Source organism: Rhinolophus sinicus, linkage group LG03 (genome assembly GCF_036562045.2).
Source record: "Rhinolophus sinicus isolate RSC01 linkage group LG03, ASM3656204v1, whole genome shotgun sequence".
In the NCBI taxonomy this organism is placed as follows: domain Eukaryota; kingdom Metazoa; phylum Chordata; class Mammalia; order Chiroptera; family Rhinolophidae; genus Rhinolophus; species Rhinolophus sinicus.
Genome location: NC_133753.1, coordinates 118,741,451 through 118,761,682, shown reverse-complemented (window position 1 = coordinate 118,761,682; position 20,232 = coordinate 118,741,451). Strand labels below are relative to the sequence as shown.

At 36.6% G+C, this 20,232-nt stretch overlaps 1 long non-coding RNA gene across 2 annotated transcripts in view; it reads right to left on the bottom strand.

Annotated features, from left to right (window-relative positions):
• LOC141570669 (uncharacterized) overlaps window positions 1–20,232 on the bottom strand; it is a 49,775-nt gene that overhangs the window by 1,017 nt on the left and 28,526 nt on the right. Inside the window, exons 2-3 of one of the 2 annotated variants that reach the window (XR_012494963.1) lie at window positions 18,328–18,447; window positions 1,763–1,955 (exon numbers count right to left, since the gene is read on the bottom strand). This is a non-coding gene — a long non-coding RNA (uncharacterized LOC141570669). Of the gene's footprint in view, window positions 1–1,762; window positions 1,956–18,327; window positions 18,448–20,232 lie in introns of those variants that run through there. The other variant, XR_012494964.1, reaches the window with a different exon arrangement.

Sequence of the window (20,232 nt, the reverse complement as noted above, 5' to 3'; positions counted from 1 at the left end):
ATTGCAGTCAGTGAAAATATAAAACTAAAAAAAGTTCCATTTCATAATAGAAACATAAAATACCTAGGATTAACCCTAATCAGAAGAGAGCAGTCTTATTTGAAGAAAATAAATAAAACGTCACTGGGTGATATGAAAGATTTTGATAACTGCATAGCATTTGTATTTGTAGAAAAACTGAGAATGGTAAACATGTTGTTTCCTTCCAAACTTCAGTAGACCTTCTTATCTGTTTCCAAGACCCTCAGTGGATGGTTGAAACCGTGGCTAGTACCAAACCCTATATATACTATGTTTTTGCCTATACATACATACCTGTGATAAAGTTTAATTTATAAATTAGGCACAGTAAGAGACTAATAACAATAACTAATAATAAAATAGAACAATTATAACAATATACTGCAATAAAACTCTCTCTCTCTCTCTCTCTCTCTCTCTCTCTCTCTTTCTCTCTCATAGTCAATGTGATAGCAGAGATGGCTACTAAGTGACTAAGGGACAGGTAGCATATACAGTGTGGATATGCTGGACACAGGGATATCCCAGGTGGGTTGGAGCAGGACAGCATGAGATTTCATCACACTACTCAGAACAGAGCACAATTTAAAACATAAAATGTTTATTTCTGGAATTTTCTATTTAATGTTTTCAAACAGTTGACCCCAGGTAACTAAAGCTGTAGAAAGCGAAACCACGGATAACGGTGAGACTACTACAGTATATAATGTTAGTGCAAACCTAAATGGAACTTATTCACTGCTTATAAAAATGTAAAATGGTAGAATTACTATGGCAGTTTCTTAAAAGTTAAATATATATCTACCTTTGGACCTAGCCCTTTTTCTCCTCCCCAAAAGAAATGAAAACATATGTTCACACAAATATTTGTATTTGAATGTTCCTAGAAGCTTTCTGTGTAATAACCAAAACCTGAGGGAAAAAAATATGAATGTTCATCAATAAACCAGTGGATAAACAAAACGCGGCATATGTCCATACAAATGGAATAATACAAAACAACAACAGAAAAAGAGTAATGAACTACTAATACATGTGACAAGGTGGTTGAATCCAAAAATCATTATGCTGAGTGAAAGAAGTTTAATTTATAAATTAGGCACAGTAAGAGACTAATAACAATAACTAATAATAAAATAGAACAATTATAACAATACACTGCAATAAAACTCTCTCTCTCTCTCTTTCTCTCTCATACTCAATGTGATACAGTGTATGATTCCACATGAATAAAATTACAGTGTATGATTACAGTGCCAGATACAGTGTATGATTCCACATGAATAAAATTCTAGAAAATGCAAATCAATCTATAGTGACGGAAAACTGATCAGTGTTTGCATGGGACCAAGGGCAGAAAAAGGGTAGTATGCAAACTGATTCGAGGAAACTCTTAGGGGCAATAGAAATGTTCCATATATTGATTGTAGTGGAAGTTTCATAGGGTTATACAAATGCCAAGTCTCATCAAACTGTATCCTTTAAATAAATGGATGCAGTAATTGTATATAAACTATGCCTTAATGAAGTTTTTTAAAAACTTAAATCAAGTATTGGCCAGATTTAGCAAAATATTTTTTCTTATGAATATATGTGTATGAGAATAGGAAAGAAGAAATTGGTAATACAAGGCAATGAATGGGTCCTTTCAAAAAAAACAAATCCAGATTTAGTAAGGAGATATTTTATTGAAAGGGTTATTGCAAGGAGGGAAAAGGTTTACTGCAATAGCAGAACTCCTACCATAAGATCTGCAAGCTTCTCCTTTATAGAACGAACGAACAGTCTAGTAAGAGCCCAGTGTGGAGTAGTGGAGAAGGAGAGTGGAATTAGAGCATTTTTTTTGTACCTTGAGGCCGGCCTGTTCTCTGGAGGGGATGTTAAGAAGGGGTTGTATGCTGGCTCCAGCTGAGGATGGGTCAAGGTTCAGGGGCCTGGAGGAAGGAAAGAATCTTAACCAAACGTTGATTAACAAGCATTTGTTCCCCTTGATTAGTAGGACAAAATTGTTCAGTTAAGCATTTATGAATGGGTATTTGGGGATCTGCCTGTGGCCTTGTTATAGGTAAGTAAGAGATTCTTATATGATGACTCATATGGGGAAAAGTGCTTCTTTGCTGCACGCCATTTCTGAAACACAAAGGGCAGACAATTTATTAACCTTTGCTCTTTTCCAGGACCACAGACTCAGGTAAATTCAACACTGTCAATCTTTTCTAGACAAGGCAGCCATATTGTACAATTCCAGGGGTGCATTTTATTCTGCTCCTAAATAGGAATGCATATGAATAAATGGTAATTAAGTGAAATTAATGGAACAAAATAGGTAACTCTTGAACTCTTATAACTCTTACAGCACATAAAAAACCTAAAACATGAAAAATAATACAATATCAATCCATGGGAAAATCATACATTTTTCAAAGTGTGGTGTTAAGACTGAACCTTGGGATAAAAAGCAGATTAGAGCTGCATATGATATCAGAAACTAAAACAGGCTGGCAAATAAAGAGTTGAATTTAGAAATGATATCATTTTTAATAAACTCAGAGAAAATACAGTTTAATATTTAGCTGATATCTGTATGAGGAATGTCTTTACAGCATAAGGACAAGGCAACAAAAGCATAAATGAAAACTGTTTATATGGTTACATATGAGTAACACTATAAAACATTTGCATGTCAAAAGCAACATACTGAAATTTTAGAACACCTAATAAAATCCACCACTCCCCTCTCACCCATAAGGACGTGTCATTGGCCTTGACTTGTGATTATTGATACGGGGGAAGGAAAGGTTTGGACAGATTATATCCTGGAACCATTGAGTGCAGACCTAATAATCAGCCAATGTGCATCGATACAGCCAAATCCATTATTAAAATGCTGGTTTATAATATCTGCTTCCTGGAGCTGCACCTTTCCTATTCTTGATCCAGCAAACAAAGAGGTACACTTGGCACAGCAGGAGGCCTCCAGGACCCTGATCCAGCCCTGTTATTTGCATCCATTCTGATCAGACAATTGGGCCCTATGTGGTACTCATTATTAAATACTTTTGAGTATCATCCTTGGTTGTATAGATATCATCCCAGAGCATTTTTAGTATCAGTAAGAAGAACCATCTCATCCTTCCTTCCCTTCCTTCCCTTCTTTCCTCCTTCCTCTGCTGCCGTAGAGCTAGTATGTTACATAAGTTTATTTCTACAATTGCCTGGAAGAATGACAGAGAAAATTATTAACTGAAATTTTCAACGTAAGGAGATTGAGGTGGTACTGAAGCAAATTATTATCTGTAATGCTAAGTAAAACACCTATAAATGGGGGTGAGAGATAAGGAGAAAGAGTGGGAGAAAAGCAAAGTTCAAAAAAGATCGATGGGGAGACCCTACTAAGAGATGATAGACTCCCATCTGTCTGTGGGAACCCCAATACCCCATTCACGGATTCCAAAGCTGATACCTATGGTCTAGGCTTATGGATTCCATTCCATACATTAAACTGTCTATCTAAGGAGATAAAAATCTCAACCTTGAAATTTTTTGAGGAACAAACACCTCCCTCCTGACAGCTTTGAGCCCCAGAGAACATCTTGGTCTAACAAGTCATCTGTTGGCAATTCCTCACTTGAGCTAACAACTGAAAGTTCTAGCTCTCCTTTTAAATTGTTCTGTTTTGAATCTAAGTAGTATATAGAGGGAAATACAAACTTTACTTAAAAGCATTCTAGCAGTTATCTTTTGTTCTTCGTACTTAAATATTTCTGAGTGAAAATGTCGCAAATGTAAATATTAAGTAATTGTCGGTTTTTAAAGTTGAAGTTCCGTAATCAGTATATCGTGTCAAAATCCTTGAGCAGAGAGAGAAGACAGGTTTGGTTCATCTGCTTCCCCCAAAGCAACAACCCTGCACATGAGCTCCTATAGTAACCTGCAAGGACCTTGAGCCCAAAAACTATACCTTTCATCTCCCTTTCTGTGACACAATGAACCCAGGTATTAATCGGGAGCCTTAAAATGGCACTAGAATTCAGCCTGATACAAAAATATGGAAGCAGAAACCATGGTCATGAATTATGGAATTCTAGAACAACTGGGATCCTCAGAGATAATCTTCTATAACCTATTCATTTCATAGCTAAGGAAACTGAGGACCAGATATTTTAAGTTACTAATGAAAGATCTGACAGCAAGGCAGTGCTAGATAGAACCAAGTCCCCATTTTCTTTCACGTATTTTCTTAAAGGTACCATATAAATAATTAGGAGAAGTAAGGCTGTAATAGTGCCATTTACGGACCAATCATTCCATCCTAGGCAATACTTATGCTTCTTCTATAGACTTAAGGCAGTTAAAAGTGTATATCTTTTCTTTAGACAATTGGGCAGATTTAAATAAGGTTTGTTGATTAGATAACAGTGTTAAACCAATGTTAATTTTCTTGTTTTAAAAATTGTATGTGGTTGTATAATAAAATATCCTTCTGTTGGGGAATAATACCTTGAAGTATTTAGGGGTAATGAGGTAGCATGATGTCTGCAGCTTACTTTTAGATGGTTCAAAAAAATGTGTGTGTATGTGTGTTTGTGGAGGGAGAGGGAGAGGGAGAGAGAGAGAGAGAGCTCGGACCAGAATGAGAACAGAATGATAAAAAGATATGCATCAAATTAAGGATGTGTTTTAAAAATAAAGTCAAAAGACTGGGCGATAGTTTAGATATACAGACTAAAGGAAAAAAGAATCATGGGAAACTCACAGATTTTTGGTTGGAGTAACTGAGTGATAATGATATCATCAATTGACATAGAGAAGCCCGGGGTGATGAACGTGTTTGGGGAAAAGGGTACGAAAATAGCATGCCAAGAATTTTGTTTTATCCGTGCCGTGCTTCTAGTACCAATGTTGAAATTACATAGAAATATTAAGTATGCAGTTGGATATAAGAATCTGGATTATTAAGGAGAGGAGAGGGATGGAAATAAAGACTTGAAATTAATGCTGATATTAAATATGATTTTGATTTCAAAAAAAACAACCAGAGATTTGACTATATCCTTGAAATATCTAGGGGTTACCTGATTTCAGAAGTGGCAGCAAATAAAATGAACCATCACTGTTCTAGGGGTAGCTTTTACTACAGACAGCTCATGAGATCTTTTCAAATCCGTTTGATTATATTATAGACTTCAAGAGGTCTGGCATATGAAGGTGACCACTGGTGCCTCTGTATCTGTTTTCAGTTTATTGTTCATGGGAATAGGACTGGTGGTGAAAGGAATGGAGAACATATGAACAGGGGAAATCTGATACTTCTCAAAACAAATGTAAATCATTGAAATGGCATATGTGTATATATATGATTTAACAGAAACAGAATTCTAAAAGAAATATCCTTTGAATTTCATTGTAATACTAACCTCAAAATTCCTGCAAAGATGAACAGGATGTAGCCTTGCCACTGACCTACCCCTTTGAATAGTCTGAAACTTGCACCATTTTACCGAATTCCATGCTGAAGTAGAAGAAACTGTAGCAAAGCCCTGGTGCTATTTCTGAAATTATAACTTACATTTATATAGCACATTACAATTTATGAAGTCTTTTTACCAACATTATTTCATTTTGTCCTTCCTTACAGCCACAAGGTAAATAAGATATATACCAGGGGTGCCAAAAAACTGTATACATGTGACTTGTATTCATCTTTTGTTATTGGTATATATTGCGTATTACAATTTTAATACAGTTTTTTCCCTTCTTAAAATGTGTAGACATTTTTTTGACATCCTCTATATTATTATCTCTATTTGATAGGTAAGGAAAAATGACACCCACCGGAAAAGAAGTGGCTTGTTTAAATCAACATGACTATTTTAAGAGACAAGATTATGCTTAAAAGCTAGATCTTCTATCTCTGGGGGCTACTGCTCTTTCTGTGATACCATAAAGCTTCTTCCATTTTTTTCCACACTGTTAAGTGGGTATTTATTAATAGTTTCCCCAATTTCGTAATATACAAAATTGAGATTACTTAGAATGAAATGAATGCCTTGACATCATGAAATTATGTATATCTGAAGGAGCTAAGATTAGAATTTATATTTCCAGAGTGCTGTTTCTTAATTAATCCATTAAACATCCACTGATGATTTTGCTAGAGATGTTTACCACTGTAAATCATTGTTTCTATTATATAAATATCTTGAGCTAAAACCTGTGAGCACAATATGCCTGGCATCAATTCTCTTATGAATGCTTAGAATTCAATCTCTTACAACATTTTTTTCAAGTTTCCAAAGAGATAATAGTCATATTATGTAAGCCACATGCATGTTTTTAAACCCCTTTTGCAGAAGGAAGTTTAAAAAATCACAAAATTGCTGAAGCAGATGTGGCTACTGCCAAAAAATAAAAAAGAGGAAGTTTAAAGAAAAACTAAATATACAAATAATGTTAGATTATCAGATGTTAGAATGCTTGAATGGACACATTGTGGAGTCACACATGGGAAATCTTACATTTTACATTTTGGAGACATGTTATACACAAAGCTTCTATTCAGCGAAAATGTCATTATATGGGTATATGATGAGTGATAAATTTTGTTTATTTTAGAAGAGGTGTGAGTGCAGTTTAAGATTAGCCCAGAGAAATGCAAGTTGAAATTTTCTCCACTAAGTGGCATGTTTCTCTTCTAAAATGTCTCTTTTTTGTAAAAAAATCACTTGTTCTTGCATTCAAGAAACAGTTTTTGAATACAAGCTCCAGAATTAGAATTCAATATGGTAGCATATCAGCTGACAACAATTAATTTTGGCCCAAGGCATATAGTTATAATCCCAATTGACTTGTTATTTGCCCTGGAAATTCTCCTAACTAAAAACACGTACGGTGGCCCACAACTGTTGTATAAAACAGGTCAGTAGTTAAAGACCAAAAAGATTCATACTCTCCTATACATATATTTAGCCAAATTATTCAATACAGTCCATGGTATGAAAGACCAGTGGTATGTATAATCCCAAATAGTGCATAATCTGCAAAAAGGAATTTAGGACATGCATTTTAGTAAAATATGAATATTTAACAACTTGAGAGTTCACAGTTTCTAAAAGAGATTGTTATACTGTGAATACTGAAGCTCTAACTAGACAAGAGCTGGGTTTTATGTTTTGGTTCCTAACTACAATATTTTCAAACCAAAAATCATTATAAATAATCTGAAACCGTCTGAGATCAGTTCTGCTCTAGATAATTCATGAAGCCTGGTCAGCCTATTTCCAGCTTTTACCCTGGTTTCCTGCCCCCCAGACCCCCAAGTCCTCTTTCCAAAGACAGAAGCTCTTGATTCCCTGACTGATTCCAAGCTTTGGAAACAGTGCTGCCTTCCCTTCAGTAGGACAGTTCAGAAGATTTTTTTATTATGGTTTTCTGAATTTTCCAAATTCTCTACAATAAGCAATTGTTAAAATCAGTGTTTAAGAAGCAATACAAATATTGTTAAGGGATTTAAGAATCATTAGTTCCACTTGCAAGTGATTCAGGAAGAAGTAATACCTGGTCTTGCCATTTGTTGGATCCTAGCTGAGCGTCCCAGTCAAAATCACCACCCTCAGACCTTAGGACTTCCTGGTTTGGAACTCTGCTTATTCTCTCTGTGGTCACAGAGGGCTCGAAGCCTTTCACTGAGCCTGCTTCTTGCCATGCTCATCCCTGGAACTGGGATCCTGTTAACTGTTGGCTTATTTCCCTCATACTGCATGTCCCTTTTCTGACTCACCACTAATTTCTGTTGTTGTATTCCCCAGAGCCCAAGGTTTGTAGGTGTTGGGGAGATTATAAACTGATGGCCCATAGGGCAAATTTGGCCCACTAACATAGTTGGCTTGGCATACTCAAGATTTGAAATTTTAAAATATGAATATCTGTGGGCCAAAAATATGTTCTGCAGTTTGCCACAGTCTCTAGCCCTGCCTGTTTCATTATACCTGCCCCTTTATTGCTTTGCTTATCTGCCTGGGGCTTGAAACCATTTGAGTTAGACCCCTAGAGAGAGAGCCCCTTCTCTATCCTAACAGAGCCCTTATCATCATCTCAACTGGATTCTACTTACCTAGTACCTCAGCAGAAAGTCTAATTCCAAGTCTCAATTTCTCCTAGACCTTCTGTCTCCACTGATGTCAGCAAGCCCATTGTGTGAAATGACAGCACCGTCTCAAATGCTGAAACCTTAGGGGGAGGGGTGATATTTGGATTCTATGCTAGAATTACTGATTTATTTACTACATCCCTCCAAATTACAGCTGCACTCTGCAGAAATATAAAAAGAAACACACCAGAAGAGGGAATTGAAGAAGAGCCCAGATATGCATGCAGATGAAAATCTGATGGCTATTGATGTGAGAGTTAACGGCACATTTCGATGAGTTAAAAGGGAGTATTACAAAGGTGGATGTTCGTTGTCCAACCGCTCCATGTGTAGCAGGGTCCAGGGTCTCTCCAGAAAGTGCACCCAGCTCTATGGCCTCATCAGCTACGGATTCATTCCTGCATTCCATGCAGTATATTAGGAATTTGTGCAGTTTGGGAAAGCATTTCATATCAGTTTGGGGAATATTTGGTGGGGGAAAGAGTCGGGATAGGTGGAACAAAGAAGAAGTCAGAATGGCCTAAGAAGCAAGAAAGGGAGTCATTGGAAGCCTTTTCCATTAAAAGACAGCTTCATAAATAACTGCACTCTCTGTTCTTCACCAAAATGCCTCTTTATGGAGAAATTTTCTGTACAAACAAATACAGAAGATCAAAGAGTATTTCAACTTTAAGAGGCTTGGATCTTTCCCGCTAATACACAATGTCCTTTTTGTTTCTAAAATGAAGTAGACTATATGTAAGGAGTCCTACTGTGAGTACTTTTGTGAATAAGTACCCCATGGTTTTTAAAATTGTCCAACTAGTTTTTAAACTATAATTAAATTTTAAATACAGTTTTCTCTATTATGTTTGTGTTTTATCTCTATAGTAGATTTAGAGCAAAAACTTGTATTTTTCTTTATTCTCTAAAAGGTTGAGAGATGCTTCGTTATGTCATGCAAAGAACCATTATTATTAAACAGGTACTGACCTAAGAATGCTCCTGTTTTTATTCCTTCCTATCCTAAAACTGAACCAGAGATGACAGGCAAACAATAAGAGACTTTCTTCCTAAATCAAACTTTTTTTTTTTTTTCCCCACAAATAACTCTTGTGATGAAGTGATATTACCTCCTTTTTGCCTGAGACTACAATCAGGGCCCCAGTGTTCACTTATTCCTATATTTGATCCTTGGAGGCCTGGATCTGTGGGTCAAATGACACTAAAGTACATGATTCACAAGGGTTATTTACAGATAGAACATTTACCCGGTAGATGGGTTTATTTTTTCTGTTTTCCTATGCTTTATTTCCTTCCTTCTTCCTTCTTTGCTTTCCTTCCCTTTTCCCCTTCTTTTCTTTAGCTGTACAGCCTATAATTTAACTCATAAATAAACCTAATGTTAATTATAAAGTTCTATTTTATGATAAAAATAGGAGAGATGAATGTTAACATACAAATATGAGAAAGTCAACTTTTACTGAATTTGTACTATAGTTTACTTTCTACATACAGCCTACTATATTGTTAATAATGCTGTGCTTTGAACCTGTATAAGTTGGTAGTTTTGGCAAGACATTTCTTGGTACTTGGGATCAGTGTATAGGTGGGGTGGCTGTGTCTTAGACTGGGTTTCCCCAGAAGCATATCCTGAAACAAGGATTTGTGTGCAGAGAGTTGACTTAGGAGGTGAATATCAGAAGCTGTAGCAGCAGAATGGGGATGGGGGAAAATAAGAAAGGCAAGAAAGTTAGCTTTCATTAAGCAGATTATAGCTGTGTAATTCGGGCAGATAGGTAGAATTTGCTTTTGAGTCACCCCATTGACAGCCAGGGCTCTCCCTGAGGGAGAAGGGATATATAAACATGGAATTAGGCAGATAAGAAAGATACTGGGGGGATCAAATATATGGTGATGGAAGGAGAACTGACTCTGGGTGGTGAACACACAATGGGATTTATAGATGATGTAATACAGAATTGTCCACCTGAAATCTATGTAATTTTACTAACAATTGTCACCCCAATAAATTTAAAAAATAAAAAAATAATAAAAATTAAAAAAAAGAAAGATACTGGGACATTTGATTGGAACTATCAGTATTAGTACAAACTTCTAATTTGTAGAAAGCATGTGTGTGTGTGTGTGTGTGTGTGTGTGTGTGTACATATGTGTGTATGTATGCATACACACAGAGAGTGATAGCATATCCAGTGGGAGATTGAAGGGTTTATTTTGTACATTTGGGTGGACTGGACATTTTAAAGGCAAGAACCTATATCTGAGAGGACTAAGATAGGTAGTAGTGGCCCAAAGCAATGTGAGAAATTCCCAAAGGGGAAACTCAGAGGGAAAGTGTTTTTCTCTTCCTTTTTGGACAATATCTTTTTAGAGCTCTTCTCTGCTCTAAACTGGATATAGTTTTGCATTTTTATTTAATAAGGAGGCTCCCTGAACAGTCACTTTTCCCTTAACTGGTTCAAGAAAGCAGGATAACATTTGCCACAAAATACGTTTTTCTTTCTTTTTATAAAATAAGCTTAAGAGACTACATAGGAAAACTCAATATTTGATAAATAAGAGGGTTATAGTAGAAGTAGCATTAAGCACATGATTTTTGTTTACGAAACCGAGTGAGGTCATCTGATTCAAATAGTGGCAGATCAGATCATTCAATGGGCCTTTTCACTGAGGACAACTACAACTCTGCCAGAAATAGAAAACATCTGATCATGAGCGTCAGCAAGCTAACAAGTGAATGAAACAGCACTGGGTCAAGACAGAGGCGAGGACAGAACTCCAGAAAAAGAACCTGAAATTTGGGAACACTTCTGGATATGCTTATCAGTTCCTGAAGAGGTAGCTGAGAGTCTGAATATATTGATATTCATAAATATATACTTGCTCTCCTTTCTCCTCGTAGCTTCATTAAAGACATGAAATTGCATAAAGTAATAACTATAACGATGTATTGCTGGGTTTATGACATTTACAGATATTCTAGATATCATAAATACAATAATAATACCACAAAGGGGCAGAAGAAGAGATCTATATAGGAGTAATGTTTCTATCTCTCACTGAAATTAAATTAGAACAAATCTGAAACTGAAGCTGATAAATTAAGACACATATGGTAAGCCCTAGAGTAACTACTAAGAAAATAACAACAAAAATAGTGGAAAACAGCATTAACAAAATTAAAATGATACATTAGAACATATTTACTTAATGAAATGAAGGCAGTAAGGAAATTAGAGGAAAAAAAACAGAAGATACACGGAAAACAAAAAGTAAAATGGCAGATGTAAACCCAACTATATCAATAATGACATTAAATGTGAACGGACTGAACAATCTAATCAAAGGCAGAGATTGTCAAATCGGATTAAATAAAAGAAGATCCGATTATATGATGATACAGGAAACACACTTAGATTCAAATACACAAAGAAGATTGAAAGTAAAAGGGTAGGAGGCAAACAAGCAACCACAGAAACCTGGAGTGCATATACTGATGTCAGGCAGAATAGACTTTACAACAACCAAAAATACAATAAAATGTACCTAGATCATTAAAACATTGTCATCTATGTTCATACTGATCCACAAAACCCACCCCAGTTTCCGGAAAAAAATTGGAACAAATTCCTTTTGCTTATGGAAATCCTGGTCGTTCTTCAAAGTTCAGTTTAAGGTCAAACTCCTCTGTAAAGTCTTCCCTGACCATGCCCAAAGCTTTTGCCCTGACTTCGGAACACCCCCAGTCAAAATTATCTACACCATTTTTAGTAAAAGAGAGTATTTCCAATCCATAAATTAGGATCTACAAACAAACAAACAAACAGAATTAACTTCCTTTTTTTTTTTTTTCTGGTGCTCTGCCCAGATCTCCTTACTTTACTGTTCTTGTGCACCAGCCTCTTTCCCCTTTCCAAAATGCTTTCTGCAGCCCCTTTTGACCCCACAAACTGTGGGGTCAATTTATACTATCGTGCCTTAAGTGACTTCTCCTTTTTGTACATGAACTGAAAAACTGTTTCCTTTGGAACGTACAAGGCCTACTAAGCTTTATAAATACCATACTAGTTTATTCTAAGAGTAGTTCACTACCTCAGTTTAGGTAGACTTAATAAGTTTATGATTATGCACAGGTGGTTCCAGACTTTCCACCTAGGAAAGAAAAAATGATCCAATAATGCAGTAGATGCTTTGGTGCATCACCCACATCTCCCCTTCAGGACCAAGGCACTCATTCTCACCAAGCACCAAAGGTGCGAGCTACAGATAGTCCAACGCTGAGAGCTCACTGGGAACTGTTCTCCGCTGAAGAGATCTGCCTCGCCGGAGGTTAGATACTCTTCTCAGGGATGAACAGTTTCCAATGACCTGTCCATGTGGGTACACAAATGCCCAGCCCCCAACCTCAATTTAGTACAGCTCAGAAGAATCATCCCAGACGCAGGTTCCTATAAATTCTGTAGGAGGCCTCTGTCTCAATTACACTAAAGGTCACCTTTTCCCACTGACCAGTACTGCTCCCCTCACTCTTACCAGTTTTGTTCCAAGAGCATTCCTGATAAACTTCTTGAGTGAACATCTTTGCCTTAGAATCTGTTTCCCAAAGAACTGGTCTATAACAAGCAATACCTGTTTGGCACATGTATCAGTTTCCTAGGCCATAACAAAGTACCACAAACTGAGTGCCTGAAACAACACAAATGTATTGTCTCAGTTCTGGATCCAGAAATCTGAGACCGATGTGTAGGCAGAGCCATGCCCCCTCTGAAAGCATTAGGGAAAGATCTGTTTCAGGCCTCTCTGCTAGCTTCCAGTGGTTCTTCAGATTGTGGCACCAAATTCCAACCTTCACCTAGCATTCTCTCTGTCTCTGTCTCTGTCCAAATTTCTCCTTTTTACAAGGCCACACTGGATTGGGGCTCGTCCTACTGACTTAACTTAATCATCTGCAAAGAGCCTATTTCCAAATAAGATCATGTTCACAGATACCAAGAGTTAAGACTTCAACATCTTTAAAGAAGACTAGGATTCAACCCATAGCAGCATATTAGAAGAATTAATTTATGTAAAATATCCTCCTCATATTAAAAGACCTTCAAAAAACACAAAAATGTACAAAGCCCAAATAATCTCATCCTCCTCAGCCTGGGACTAAAAGAGAGTCATAGTCCAACAGCAATATTTCCTTGATTTGGGCTCTAACAACTTTGCAAGAACTCCAGCTCCTTGAGGTGTTCCCAGATTGTTTCGGGGGTCATCAGGGGGTGACTCTTTTGCACTCTGTGGACTACTCCATTATCTTGTATGCACAATAGTATCCATCGCTTTTCTGGACTACTGCTCAGCTGACTGAGACGATGTAATTTGCCCTTGCTGATACCCAAAGCCCCTGCAACTTTTCTCCTCAAAGTATCACCACTGCTAGTAGATATTGAATCCATCTTTTTTGCACCATTAGGCAATTGCAACATAGTTCCCACATATTGGTATTGTGTTCCATTGGTATATTTATCCACATGCCCATTCTATGTGGTCTTGTCTTTTGCTGCAACATTCGACATTCCATATGTTGTTGGATATGTTTTCCTGTGGTTTGCACTATCAACAACAAAGATGCTTTGTATGCCATATTGTGTAACATTCTGTAATACATTTTTCATGTCATCAATGCCATTAGATTCCAATTTAGCTATACTTGAATCTAATTGATGTCACTTAGTATGTTTTATTTTTTGCTAAAATCAATATAATGGTAAATTTATGACCATATAATAAAGGTTTAAAATAAAAACATAGCGTGTCATAAGTCTTATTATATGATGGGACAATTGTGTCCACTAACACCCTTTTCTCTTTTTTCCCTTCTTCCTCAGGAAAGTCTTGGCTGATCTTGGACCTTTGCTCTTCTACATTATACACGTTAGCATCAGCTTATCAGTTACAAGAAAAAGGTTATATTGAGGTTCTGGTTGAAATGTCATTGAATCTATTGACTTTTTCATATATTGAATCTTCCTTCCATGTGAGAAATTACCTTGATGCCATGGTAGCCTCTAAGTATACTACCAAGCAAGCTATTTCAGACATCATTGAACGGAGAAGCTTAAGGCTAAATTAAAATGCTCAAAAAACATGGTTTATTGAATGACTTGGAAACACACAGGGATAAACAGGGGAAAGAGAGGGGTAGGTTAGCACACTTGGGACAGGGTCCAAGCTGGGTGGAAGGCCCACGGTACGTGGCTCCTGTTCTCTCTCTACACCACAAGAGCTTTCCCACTGGGGGCGTGGTTACCAGGCCCAGATTTGTGGTTTGAGCAAAGCAGCCCAGACAGAAGGTGCCCTAAACCAGTGATGCATAATTGCCCCATTGGAGAAACTCAGGGGAAAGTATGCTTGGTCTCAGCTGTAGCTTTCCAATTAGCCTCTTGAACAATATTGAGTTTTATTTGTATTTATTTAGAGGATACATGGGGCCAGAATGGGTTGTAAAATTGGGTGGTTGAATTAAGGTTTCGTGAATAATGAGTGCTTTCATATACTATGTTCACTTAGTGTATCCTGAATATTAAGTGCCTCTTGCATATTTAGTATATCATGAATATTTAGGTATTTAGTGCCTCGTGAATATTAACTATCTCTTGGTCCTTCCTTCCCTTTCTGTTTAACACACACATGTGCTACATACTCACTCCTTATCTATATATTTAACACATTTAAAGAGTTTCATTGATCTAATTTTTTATAGAAGAATTGAATATTCTCAAACAATACAGCATTATACTAACTACCCAAGAACACTGTATATTTAATTTGGTTTAATTTATTTAAATCTACTTTAATGTCTTTCAGTAGTTTTTTCCCCTCCCTGAAGTACTTGTATAACATTTTTAATGATTTGTTCCCAACTACCTTATATCTTTTGTAGGTATTGTAAGTAGATCTTATAAATCTTTAATAACACTTTTACAGACATACTCTTACCCAATTCAAGCGATGCACTATAGTTAAAAGAACATGATCTTCTGGACCAGATAATATCAGGTACTCTACTTACTAGCTATGTGATCTTGGGCTTCTCAACTTCTTGGAAGGTCAATATCCTTGTTTATAAAATAAGGGTAGTAAGACTTACCCATAGGATTATAGGAAAATTTGAGATATTTTGTTGTGGGGACCTGTCTTGGGCATTGTAGGATGTTTAGAAGCCTCCCTAACTCTATCCACTGATACCAACAGCACATTCCCACCCCCAGTCAAAAAAAAAAAAAAAAATGAATGTGAAAATGTATATAATATACATAGAACTAGTAAATTCTCAAATATTGGCAGTTATTATTATTAATGAGGCATCCTGGGCATCTGGATAACTGAGTGTATTTTATGCACCTCGAATCTCTTAATCAGATTTGACAAAAAATTTTTCGAATACATATTACATATAATATCTGCTTCCAAACAGAAAATAAAGAATACAATTTAACATTTTATTGATGACTTGCAATCATTATGAATTATTGTAATTTCAATATATGGAGAAAGGAATATACACTGAAATGCCTATAGTGTTCTAGGCAATTTACGTCCACCACAGGATTTATTTCTTCTAGTAGCTCTTAGAAGCAGGCACTGTTATCCCCATCTTAAAACGGAGGAAGTTGAATTACAGATAAGTTAATTTCTCTAATATTAAATCACTGCTAAGTGACCAGGCCTGTCTTGAAAGCTTATGTCCTACTCACCACCCCAGGCAGCCACATGATAAATCTTTCAGAATGAATAATACGTGTGGGGCTATCTGCCCTTATATTAAATGGCCCCAGACCACTGTGCTTTTTGAGTTTGTTTGTTTTGCTCTGCTGTAGACTTGAGTAGCAGACCCTATTGATTGCCTAGGTCATCTTTCTCTGTATAGCCATCCTTCTCTATGGCCCATACCCAGATTTGTTCCTTGCTAAAAGAACCCCTGCTTGCTCAGGTCTAGGGTAGCCTTGTGATTTAAGGGAGCTAGACCCCTCCCCAACCCCAAAGATCTTGACTGGTGTCAATTATTGACATCGATTCCCCTTGCCAATGACTAGTTTAGGTGTGAGCATGTGAAGCAATTTGGGTCAATGAGACATGACAGGCAGTCTATTAGGGGCTTTCCAGCAGCAGTTTCTCCTAGCTGATAATAATAGACTCCTGGAAGAAAATGATTCCTCTTCTTCAACTTGATGACAGACCATCTTATATCAGCTTGTAGTCAGTTATAAGGGGATAAGCCTCAGAGCAAGAACCAACATGCCAAAGATGACAGAGTGAAAAATAGAAACACCTCACCCTTTAATGATACCATTGAAATGAATGCATCCTACATTCCTAGAAGGTACAGCCTAGGTCATACAGCTGGTGTTTTTGTTTTGCTTTGTTTTGATCTCGATGCCATACAAGGTGCTGAACACCATGTAATACCTTATATGCCTTCTTTCTAGCAGGTGAAAAACATTTGAAAAATAAAATCGAAGGTAACAAAATGATTAAGAGAACCCTGTATCCTTTTCTTTGTTTTTGTTCTGTAAAGTTATTTAGGAAATAGTCCTATCTCAAGACTATTCTACACTTAAAAAAAAAGAAAATGTTAGGGCTAACTCTTTCACTACCGTAGGAAAAGCAGCAAGGAATGAGATAAGACGCCAGTGTTCTGCAAACTGGCATAAAAAGCAGCAAGGAATGAGATAAGATGCCAGTTTGTAGAACACTGAGAAACCATGACCTGTCCTTAAAGACGTGTGTCACACAGGAGGCAGGTGGAAACATGTTTATCGTGGCTCGGAGTCCCCTCTGGAGGTCCACCTCCGTGACACCAGAGGTACCACTATTATCAAGTCTGGTCAGCCACGCTGTCTTCAGCATTTTAGGTGCAGAATAACTGTTTTCCATTGGTGGTCATATTATTTTTGTTTTTTTCTCTTTTTTCCCCCCACTCTTGGAAGCTTAAAGGGTTCTTTTGTCTAAAAAATATATTAATAGGAGGCATTGAGAGAGAGTTTGTCCTAGCCATAATGGTTTGTGAATCTACCCATGGGTAAAGAAAAAGGACCTATCCATTCTCACAATCTATTTACCTGTGCCTCCCTTATAAATTGGCATAGGTAGTCAATAAATTATGGTATGGGTGAATAAATGGCTACTAGTGTAAAATAAATGTAAATAAATTTTGACTAATATATTCATTCTCCTTGCTGTTGAAAAGTTTATTATATAGTCATGACAAAGTAAATAGATAATTACAATGAGGAATTTTAGGTATTGTGCTAGAAGTATACACAGAGTGTTGTGGGAGAACAGAAAAGTGACTTTTTAAAGCTGTATCTTTCTTTTTGTTGTTGTTTTTGTTTTAAGTGTGTTTTTCCAGGACCCATCAGCTCCAAGTCAAGTAGTTGTTTCCATTTAGTTGTGAAGGGCGCAGCTCACAGTGGTCCATGCGGGGATCAAACCGGCAACCCTGGTGTTACGAGCATCGTGCTCTAACCTACTGAGCTAACGGGCTGCCCCAAAGCTGCGTCTTTCAAGCAGAGGGGACAGCATGTTGGAAGGGACAGAGAATTGTGCACTGTCTATTGTGACTGGAGTGAAGAGCTAATGAAGAGCTAATCTTCACACCTATCTTCTCCTTCCAACATTATTCCCAGAACCACTATCCTGGTTATGTCAATCTTTGGGCCTTTCCATTTAGCTCTGGGAGCAAAATCAAGTCATGAGGTAGAAAGGACAAACGGGCAAATAATGAGCCATGAGTGAGCAGAAATGTTGACTTAATCCATGGGGTAAAGAAAATATATGAGCCTAAAAGAATAAAGAGTGTATAAACCAGTTGGAAACTGGAAGAGAAGCAAACAGACACCCTGAAACAGCCACATAACAGGCATATTAAGAGGGAGCCCATCATAGTTCTAGACTTGAATTCCTGGTGTATCATTATTTTCCTTACTGATAATTACCACCTTAAGAAAGTCAGTCTGAATGAGTTTCTGTTCTTTACAATTCGCAGAGCCTACTGAAAACCTTCAATATGCATCCTCTCTGTTCCTGTTGAATAGGATTCTTCCTTCACTTTCCCACAAACATGTCTTTATCATTTCCTCCTGTCTTCCACCTTTTATGTCATTTACCTTATATGAATTTCCTTTTCCTCTCTCCAACTAATGATTCAGTGGACATCTTGAGTCTGAACAAAGCTGCCCGACACTTTGTTAGCTGCTGGGGTCCTTGCCTTCAAAGTTGGAAGCAACCTAAACATCCAAAGAGACATGATTAAAGTAATTATGGTGTTCCTGACAAAACAGACCACTTTACACCCTTAAAATCATTTTGTGAAGAATACTTAATGATGTGGGGAAATTCACACAATCTAATGACAGAACAGGTCAGGGTAATGGTAGAGAATATAGGCTTTAGGCTTTGTAGTCAGATCAGCCTACATCCTAGAGTGAGCTCAGACACATTCTAAATGTATGACCTTGAACAAGTTACTAAACCTTTCTGAGCCTTAATTTCCTTATCGATAAAATGGGAATAAGAATAGTATCTACTTTTATAAGGTCCTGGTAATGATTAAATTAGGCAATATATGTAAAGTACTTAGCGTAGTGCCAGCTCATAATAAGTGGTCAATAAGTGCTGCCCATTATTAGTATATCCTAGTATACTAACAAAATAAAATATACATTAAATGTATGCATGGAAACTGGAAGGAAATATTGTAAAATGTAAATAGTGATATTATGTCTGAGGATATGAATACAGGTGATTTTCATTTTCTTCTTACTTTTATGTGTTTTCTATATTTCCTACAATGGCAATGTTTTACCTTATAACAAGGAAAAAACTTATTTGAAACAATAATTAAAGTTCTTTAAAATAGGTTAAGTATTTTCCAGTTTGATTTTTTTTAAAACAAGTCAAATATTACAAATTTTTAATTAGTGAAATTAGAATTAGATTCTATGTAGTTTAAATTGTGATATTATTCTAAACAACATGCTTAAATACTTTAATTCTACTTCACAATTTAACAAATACTAGAAGCTTATGAAGGACAACGAACTTCCCTTAGAAAATAAAATATACTAAATGTGTGCTTAGATAGAAAGCTCTACTTTAAATAGTTTTAGATTTAAATTTGTTAAGATGTGTGTGTCTGTGTGTGTGTGTGTGTGTGTGTGTGTGTGTGTGTGACCACAGCGGCAGAATTTGACATAGCATAAAATAAAATAAATAAATATTGTGAACACTGTGGGTGAAGTCAGGAGAAAAGCAGTACTAACCACTTGGGCAGATTACATAACTACACCAATGCCTATATTGAGGAATCACATTCTACCTATTCAAAATTGAAGATAGACTAAAAGATAAACAGAAACGGCCTCAGAAAATAAAGAACACCTAAGACATTCATGAATCTGGAGGTATCACACTTCCTGATTTCAAACTATGTTACAAAACTATGGTAATCAAACTGTATGGTACTGGCATAAAAACAGATACATAGACCAAAGGAACAGAATCATGAGCCCATATACAAACCCACGCATATATGGGCAACTAATCTTTGACAAAGAAGCCAAGAATACATAACGGAGAAAGGACAGTCTCGTCAATAAAAGGTGTTGGGAAAACTGGACAGCCACGTGCAAAAGAATGAAATTGAATACTTACCACACACCATACACAAGAAACAACTCAAAATGGATTAAAGACTTGAATATAAGACCTGAAATCATAAAACTCCTAGGAGAGAGCATAGGGGATAAGTTCCTTTCCATCAGTCTTGGCAATGATTTTTTTGGATTTGACACCAAAAGCAAAGGAAACAAAAATTAAAATAAACAAATTGCACTATATCAAACTTAAAAGATTCTGCACAGAAAAGAAAACCATCAACAAAAAGAAAAGGCAACATACCAAATGGGAGAAAATATTTCCAAATCATAAATCTGATAAGGGGCTAATATCCAAAATATATTTTAAAACCTCATACAACTCAAAAGCAAAACCAACCAATTAAAAAGTGGGCA